We start from the raw sequence: 9,859 nt of genomic DNA, 5'->3' as shown, positions 1-9,859 counted from the left end.
AAACAAAATAAATAAAAAATGTGACATTCACTACTAAAAAAAAATGTTCGAAAACAAAGCATAATCGAGAACGATTAGATTAACAACTTAATATCACGACTAGGTGCGATAAGAGACTAATAATATTTAAACAAACGGATAGAATACAAACAAAAAAAAGAGTAATAATACGAATGCGAGACTATCAATGTACCGCCCTCTGGCCAATCGCAAGGCCGAAAAAACTTCGTGATGAAGTGAATAATGCACACTCGTGGTGTTAGATTACGGAATGTCAAGGGCACGGGCTCTTGTGCCTGCAAATAGCTAGCAAACGGGTACCGGCTAAGACGGGCAAAAAGGTGGCAAGCAGAAAAAGAAAAGAAAAAGTTAGCACAGAGAACGGCAAGGCAAAATAGATCGTACACCAGCAGACTGCTAGTCAATTTACAACGGACTTACTTGATTCGGTAGGTGTTGTCTGCAGTTGCACCGAGCTCGCTTGCACGGCGCAAAACCTTCGCCAATTCAAAAAAAGAGGCTCAAAACCAGCAGGTACGCTAATATGGTCAAGCAGTAAAATCAAAGCAGCAAGCACGTGGCAAAGAAATGATGCAAAAAGAACAAAAGAAGCGCCCGCGAAGTCCGAAGAACTGATAGAATTTTATAATGCCCGAGTAAGAACGTAACTCGGCTGGCCGAATGTAACACGACGTATTTGTCGTGTAATTCGCCACTCACAATACTGCAATACGATAAAATTCCTTATTTGATACGATAACGGTACGAAAATCTTACAATCTTGCAATACGATATTCTAATCGATACGATAGCCGGCAAACTCCAACGACAGAGCATGCACCCGTTGACACGAGAGCATATTCAAAAACGCTCGCGATCAAGCCGCGATACTTGTCACAAAAGTTTGCCAGGGAATTGCTTACGTTTAGAGCATGAAATAGATACTGGCTCTCATAAATATTACGCTTTCGACTTGCACGCACTTAGCTCCAGGCCGATTTTTAAGAAAATTCCACGCAATTCACCTCGTGATTCACAACAGCAGCGATGACGATCTTTGGCAACACTTCAAGTCGGTATTCGGTACAATACTTACAAGGAAAAGCCGCAAATCTGGACTCTTGGATTTCAATAAAGTTTTGTGAGTATGTAGAAGACCTCACAATATATGATTAACTGTATGCACAATTCGTGCCCATTTTCACTTTATAGGTATAATTTTTGACTTCAAAGATAAAAGGGTACTTTATACTTTTTTGCGTCCATCTCTTAAAGTACAAGAGATACAGAAAAATGTTTAAAACAAAAATTTTATAGCAAGTTAATTGTTACAAAATGACATAAACAAAAAAAACTTTTGTTTATTGAAAAATAAATTATTTTGTTGTTTAAAAATATTTGTCGTATTTATGTAATAATAAAAAAAAAGAAGTTTTTAATGAATTTAACCATATATATATATAGTTTTTACAATACATTGTTTTATAATGCATTTACATGTCAGAAGTGCTTTATCTTATGTCTAAGAAGGGTAAAGTCCAAAGCAATAATAAATAATATTGGGTATGCATGTTGACAACTGATTTGTTAACTAGAAAAATTGAAGTCCAAAGCGATAATAATATAATATGTGCATGGTTGACATCTGATTTGATAACTGACTGTATTGCTTACAAAGCTGTTTTTTATACAAGAGAAAATCCTTTAGGCCTGTTTTACAATACTGTCGTAAGCTGTAAGTCGTAAGAAATTGACAAATCACAAACAAATTACAGAAGAATAATCGATTGTGATTGGTCACTTTCTTACGACTTACGGCTTACGACTGTATTGTAGAACAGGTCTTATGGATACCTTGACCTGTGAGGAGGACAGGCCGGATTATATGGGACTTACACTGAAGGCGTACCCATTAAAACCCCTTGATGGTCCGCTATGCCTTTCAGTGGGGAAATATTAGGCGTATGCCCAAGCCATGTCTTGCCCGGATCCCCCTAGCTTTGCGCAATTATTTGCACTTTTTCTGTTAAAGAGGGCGGGATTGCGGAACCACTTTACCTTCTTACCACATCCTAGGTGACCTTGTACAATGAGTGGTTTGGCTTCTTTCAAACCTTCCAAGTCACCTACTGTTTTCCAGACACTCATACACGGATTTATTTTTGACTCTTATTGTTCTCTTGGTCATCTCGGTCTGCATCCTGGTTGTTGTTAGTGTCTCCTGCATCGGCCTGCTACCGGTTGACGTATTCTTTCAGCTTCTTCTTTGTTCTACATCACGTATTCCGCATACCTTTGAGCTGCTTTCCAGTTGTCCTTACTTTGTAGCATGGCTTGAATGACGAAATCCGAAGACATCTCATCTTTCAGATCTAATCACAACCGTAATGTATTGCGCGTTTCATCTCACTTCAGGCAATCCTCCCATGTGTGGGATAGAGTGTCCTGTCTACAATGGGCGCACAGGTCAGTTAGAGCTCGTCCTATTCGGTTTAAATAGATGTTAAAACATCAGTGGTCAGTCAGTAATTGAGTTAGAGATAGAAGGTAAGAACTCCGTGTGATCGATCCAACCATTGATTAAACACAAGGGTAATCGCGTTTCTAGTCGTTTTTCTAGCTCAGTGTTCTTTTAGCATAAGGCAATTCCATTATTCTTAAGTCAGTCGTTGCAGTAACGCGTGCCTGGCTCATGTCATCCTTTTTTCAAGTGCTCTTGCTTCTCAGTGGTCGTACAGTAGCGCGTACATCTGCATTCGAGCTCGCGCTATGAGTTCTAAGAGAGACATTCGAGCCAGCAATGTAGCTGCATCTTTCGACACAGTACGGTAATTCCTTATGACTCGTAATGCAATTATTTTCTGTAGCTGACCCAGAGCTTTAACAGCCTGTTAATTTTTATTAAATTCTTTGGCTCACATTGGGGCTCTATATTGTTATGTCCTGGCCCTTGGAAACAGTCGGGCATAGGTGGATTGCAACATAAGTTGGGTTTTCTTTATCTCGCGATACACACTTACGAGCAACGGGCGTATGTAGGCGAGGGCCGAGCGAGATATGTTGTGTCCAGCGGACGGGTCGTGCGCCGCTCTTACTCTGTCGCACTTTGGACTCTTACTCTATTGTGTCTCTGTTTTAGGCCTGAGATGCGACTCTCAATGGTCTGGGAGACCGTGCGATTTCTTTGAGGAGAAGTGGGTGAATAGGTCAATAAATGAATGTTTGTTGAAATGGTTTATTAGTTAATATTTTAATTTTATTTGCAAATAATATTTTTTTATATTAATTATACTTATGTATATATAACATCTTAATTTTATTTACAGATAATATATATTGTTTTATATTAATTATACTTATGTATATATATATATATATATTTATTTTTTTTAGGTATACATTATGCGTGTGTAAGTGTAGGTAATACACATAATTAATACGTTAAGTGAGGGTATTAAAAATGTTCTGTGTGATTGATCATATGTATAGCATTAACGCGAAACATATCTGTTTATACATGTGTATACGCCGATTCACTACTAAAATCATTCTAAATCGATTTCAATTATTTCATAAATTCTGGCGGAACTAGAGAGGAAAATAGTTTAAAAATGATGGACGGGAACTAAGCGGATGTGATCAGGATACGGGAATTTAACGGGAAGTAGTTTTCTAAGGGGTGTGATGGAGATTAACCGGAAGATGTCGGAAAGGTTTATTTTAAAAGGGTTGTTCGGATCCGCGATCCGGTAGGTGGAGGTGAGTTTTAGGCAATATTGTAACCAGGGGTCGTCCGGTGGAGGGGTCGGTCGGGGAGAGTCGGAAGGTGGTTCGTTTACGGGATCTGGTTGCGCGGATGTGGAGGGCAAAGAGGAAGGAGAGCGAGGGGGAGAAGGAGGAGTTGGTACGGATTGCACATCCGCGGGATTTTTAGGAGAACAGGAAGGCTCGGAGTGTGCTGGAGGAGAAGAGTAAGGAGATGAAGGTAGTGGATTGCTCGCGGGAGGAACAGGGGCGGATTGTGCTTCGGCGGGAAGATCGTCACTTACAGGAAATCGAGAAGAAGACTGACACCACGAATCGTCGTGTGTGTGTGTTTCCATGTGCAGGTTATTGGGTGTGTGTGTGTTTTCAAGTGTGTCGTTTGAACTATTTTTGTTTTTTCCCATTGTTGTTTCCGGAAGGAGGGAGGCGGTAGCGTCGGGTTTATCCGGCTCCGCTTTGCTCGAAGCAAGGGCGGCGATTCGTCGCAGGGCTCGGTTCCGCCGGTTGCGTCTAGCTTTTACCGCCGCGCGAGACGGATGTTTGCGAGGTTACACTTAAATTGTTAATCAATTAATTAGCTGAACGGATGTTTGCTTGGTCGAGTAAACTTGCAGTTAGGTCTTCGAAGATACCAGAGTAATTTCAACAGCAAGTTTCTAGTGCGTTTAGGATACGAGATTAGAATAAAGAATCGGAAGCTTATCCAAAGCGATTTGTAACCGCGGATATCTATCCGAAAGGAATCGAAAGCTTATCCAAAGCGATTAAAACCGCGGATATCTATCTAAAAAGAATTGGAAGCTTATCCAGAATGATTCGCAACTGCGGATATCTATCCGAAAGAAATCAGAAGTTAATTTAAACAGTTCAATACCGCAAATACCGTTGTCCGATTTAACAGATTATTTAAATAAAAAGAATTAATGAAATGGCAATAACAAGCTAACACCAGATGGTTGGGTACAATTCTTTTATAATTCTAAGATTTTAAAAAAGTTTTAACATTTAGACATAACTTGAGTATGCATTGTGTTTAATTCTTGTGTTTGTTTTATTGTTTTTGTCACGTCATTAGTTATGCATAACGAAAGTATGTGTGCAAAACATCTTATATGTTTTGGTAACGATAAATGTAAGTCATCGATAAAATTTAAATTTAATTCGTAACATTCTTTATCACTACTAGTGTCGTTATCATTGTCGTCATCATCAGTATTATCTTTATTAGATATATTTATTCCAAACACTTTAAATGCCTTCACAAAATTACTTCCATTATCGGTTATGGTTGATGTTAATTTAGGATAAGTGAGATCATATTCCATATGTATTTCGTGTAATAGTTCAGCAATTTTATCATGACTGTGTGTACCTAAAAGGTCAACATTATTAGAGTCATTATCTATTTGTGTAAAGCTTAAATATAAAAAACTTAAATCGTGTTAAATAATGACATAAAAAAAGCATGTCTGCCTTTTAATCATTCAAATCTAGAGATAAAAAGGTCGTTAAAATAAAAAATATACATATACATACAACTTTAACAAAAAACGAGAAAGAATAATTTTATTTTTTTATGGTCAAATTCAATAATTCATTATCTGAAAGGTCTCAATTATTACCTGCAAATCTTCTACAAGCCAAGGCTACTAACTTTCGTTTGAATGTATGTGTTTCAATCCAATGAGCTGTCACACCCAAAAAACTTCTTCTTCTCCCTGTTCACACATCAGCTGTTGTACATACAAACTTTGCTCCTTTCAAATTATTTTTGATATCAGTAATATTTATATAAAACATATCTCTTATTTGACGACTAAGGCTTCTTCTACTAAGCATATTTACACCGTAATCTATAGTTGGATATTATAAAAATAGAAATAAATGTATTTGTAATTAATATTATCTGATTTTCAAAATTCAATAAATAATAGACACGTATACCTGAGATATTCAAATGTTCAAATAATTTTCGAAAATGTGGGTCTTCCACTGTTCGTAAGGAAGCCATTGAATGAACTACGTAATTTGCTAAATGTTGATTAAAACTTTCTTGCGTGACGTTACTTCGTTGATGGTTATGGGTTGATTTCCTTTGAGCACTTCGTGACAATTTCTTTGTTTGCATATACTCCATGTATTCATGTAACACTACATCACCATGTCGTCTCTTTAAATGAGAACAAAAGTTTGAGGTAGAATTCAAGCGACCTTTTACCTCTACATTCTTAGGCTTACATTTATTGCATACAGCTACAATACAATTAGTAGATGATTTCTCCGGAACGACAGAAAAAAATGTTCCATCTAATATGGAAGAATTTGAGAATGAAATAGACATAGAATTACTAGAAGACAAAAAAGTATTAGAAGTACTGGCCAAAGAAATTGTATCATTCGTATCTTCTGTCTCTGACAAGAGAGAATCTTCTATTGTATCGTCAGACACTGCAGTCATACTTAAACTTAGATAGTGTTATCCAGAAAAGAGAAAAATATATGAAATAAAAGTGTGACATGTAAAAATCTGAGAAATCCAAGAGTAAGTTCGGTAAAAAGAGAAAAACACAAGATGCAACACAGGTCAGCAATAAATCAGCATGCGTAAAATCACACTTCAGAATAACCCACACCAAATAAAAATTATCCAGATATATAACTATAAGACGTATGCACATACAGCATGTAGTACAGTAAAATCTTTTGTATACAAAACGTATATGCCTCTCAAAACGTATACGCATCCACTCTGAAAACGTATATTTTCTACTACATCGCTTTTCGTATTACAAGTATGGTTACAATCGGAACTGTGCTAGCGCTTGCGCAATGAGTTTTTGCGCATGCGTTAAAAAGTGAGGAAAAAGAAGAAGTATACGTTTGGAAGGTTGGCCGGTCCCGACTGTATACGTTTTGTGAGATTGTACTGTAATTTAATCGGAACTGATTACTGTTTAAACTCGCGATTGGAAAATTGACGATCGATTGCTTATATCAATAGCCGATAGATATCGATGTCGCCGATGTCGGTAATGTGGGATATCACATTAGATTTATTTGTAAATCAAGCAGATCGAATAACGAATAAAATCGTATTTGAATAAATTTCGTACGAATAACTTTGGAAATTTATTCGTGAATAACGAATAATTATAACGAATAATCATCTTCGAGGGATACAGGAGAGTACGAAGAAGGCTCGTACCACGAATCGGCGTCGCTTTCGTGGTCCGAGTTTTCTGCCTGTGTGTGTAGTAGGGCAATGATTCAAATTTGTTTGTGTGTGGCGTTGTCTCGGTTTGGGTCGCTGGTTCCCTAACCGTAGCGCGGATCGGAGAGGGGCCGGGTCGTAGAGGCCTGTTCGGCTCCGCTCGGTGTAGCGCGAGGGCGGCACGTTGCAGTGCCCGGTTACGCTGAATGCGACGAGCCCTTATCGTAGCGCGAGAAATTCCTTTATTGTTCACTTAAATAAATGATTTTTAATAAGAAAAATTCCCAGTTTTCTAAGAGCAAACCTACAGTCGATCTCTGAATTTAAATTTGACTGTGAGGTTTCTCTCTCTCTCTCTCTCTTCCTCCTTTTTGTTATTTCTAATATCTTATTATCCTCTTTTTTTTGTAGGGGGGGTGAGTCTTGAATTGATAACTCAATCTACCACTTATTATTTATTAGTGACTCAGCGGTGTCGATCGGTGGGGAGACCTGTGCTGTGGTTGAGCTCAAAGGTGGTTCCTCGGTCGCAGAAACCGGCCGTCGAGCCTGAATGGTCTTCAAGTTTGACGGTTGACTTGCACTTTGCACCCGCACGCACTTGTTACAACCGCGGTGGAACTCGTAGCGATTTATTAGATTTTTCCCGGCTGACTCCAGATTCTTTCTGCCTCTGTTCGCGGAAGTGTCGCTTTATATGAGCTTTTTGGTAGCCACGAGGCTTACAATCAGAGCGCTTGATCGGTTCGTTCGCTTCCACCAAAAACGGTGGTGATTTCTAATTTGTTAAAAGTTTATTAAAGTAGACACCATCTGTGCGACAGCGTCTCCTGCGCTTTGCAACTGGTGTTTAAACTATTGAGATAATTTTTGTCTGGCAGAATTGTTTATTAGTGGGTCTCGAGCGTTCCCAGCCGTTGAAAACTTCCCTTCCGGAGATAAGGAGATTTATTAATTTTGCCTAGTTGTTCTTGGCACATGTGAATTGTTATTACATGTGTCCGGCATTTGTTCGGCCGCGGAGCTTGGATTTTTGTTTTCCAGATTTATTTTTTTATTTTGTTAGGGAGCGCGGTTTCGTTCTATGTTCACTCAATTGTTACTGTCGCGTGTTTTCTCAGATCGATCTCCTGTTCTCTATCTGGGAGTTTTCTGTTTAGTCTGCGTTTTATCTCTGCGTTTTTGTTTAAGATAAAATTTGTTTCTACCGAGTGTTCACCATACTGCGTTGCATAAAGAAGGGAACCGTGGAGTCGCAGGACGTAACACCAATTAGAATAACGTTATTATTGAAATCATATTTGGCCTGTTCTATTGCTGTTGTAACTATTAAAACATCAATTTCTTCATCCGCGATTTTAGTTCTAAACCCACAGTAAAAAACACAAAAAAAACTTATTAATTTGTTATGCGTAGAATTCCAGCATAATAGGTTTAGAACTAAAATCGCGGATGAAGATACTGATGTTTAAATAGTTACAACAGCAATAGAACAGGCCAAATATATGATTTCAATAATAACGTTATTATAATTGCAATGACACGAATTTACTGGTCATATTAAATAAATTAGAATCAGGCATAAATAACGTTTTTTTGAAAAAATCAGTGTAAAAGAAAAAGTTTCCACAAGTACATTATACAATAGCAATAGTTTCAAATATCATGAATTAAAAGACATTGTTACTTTTTTATACGCTTTTACCGGTTGCGACACAACATCTTCATTCCACAATCAAGGTAAAAACAAGATTTTACAAGCTTTACAACCCAACAGATTAAAAGAATTAGAAAAATGTTTTTATGATGCAACTGTAAATTCACAAACAATAGCTTTAAACGGTATCACGGAAAGTAAATATGTATGTACATGACAAGAACTGATCTCGACTACGAGACAAAAATTAAAGATACTTTAAATCTTAATGATTTACGCTTCTTACATTTTGAGCGTTCTACAACCAAAAATTCTTTCAAATTGGATAACTTGCCATCTACGGAGGAAGCAGCAAAGCAGCACTGTCTTCGAGTGTATTTGCAGGTACAGGCATGGGCAGGTAACAAACTAGATGCAACGCAGTACGGCTGGAAGTTATCTAAAAATGGTTTGTTATCTGTCTATACCACTGGCTATTTAATAATAGCCGAAGAAGTAATTAAAAAAATTACCTGCCGGTGTGAAAGTGGATCAAGAGGCACGGTAGTGCCTCGCGCCAAGTTCACGCGCAACGAAGTGGCGCTCGAACTGCGCGAGCACACTGTGCCTCTTATACGCGAAAATGAGGTTTTTCAGTGGAGGGGAGATTTTTAATCAGCTATTTCTTAATAACGACTGAACCGATCGACTTGTTTTTGGGCTCGTTCGGTTCGCGTTGAAAAAATACACAAAACAGTATTCTTGCGTTTTTTCGGTCTGTGGCTTCTACACGGAGATATATGGATATAATCGAAAATGTGTGTGAAATTTATTACGATTCGGATGTCGTCTCCGGACTAAGGAATGTGCAAGGAATGTGTGCAGTTTCCTAGTGCTTGTAAGAGATGGCGGTATGAGCGCGTTGAACGTATGATGAGAGAGAGAGAGAGAGAGAGTAATTTTTTTCTTTCTTTTGATGGAAACAACTGGAAGACTAATCTGAAGCAGGTATGTGTTATTTTTTCGATTATTAGATTAGAAGATACTTGCAATCTATAGAGACTGCAATCTAACCCAATTTGTCTATATAAAGATGAGTGTATGTATGTGTATTTATATATTTGCAATCTCTATAGATTGCAAGTATCTTCTAACTAACCTAACTCAATCTGTCTATATAAAGTTGAGTGTATGTATGTGTATATACATATTTATATATATATATATATATATATATATATATACAG

The sequence above is a fragment of the Pseudomyrmex gracilis genome, unplaced genomic scaffold (assembly GCF_002006095.1).
Source record: "Pseudomyrmex gracilis isolate BER0280 unplaced genomic scaffold, ASM200609v1 scaffold_786, whole genome shotgun sequence".
Taxonomy (NCBI): Eukaryota; Metazoa; Arthropoda; class Insecta; order Hymenoptera; family Formicidae; genus Pseudomyrmex; species Pseudomyrmex gracilis.
Note: the sequence above shows the minus strand (reverse complement) of the source record.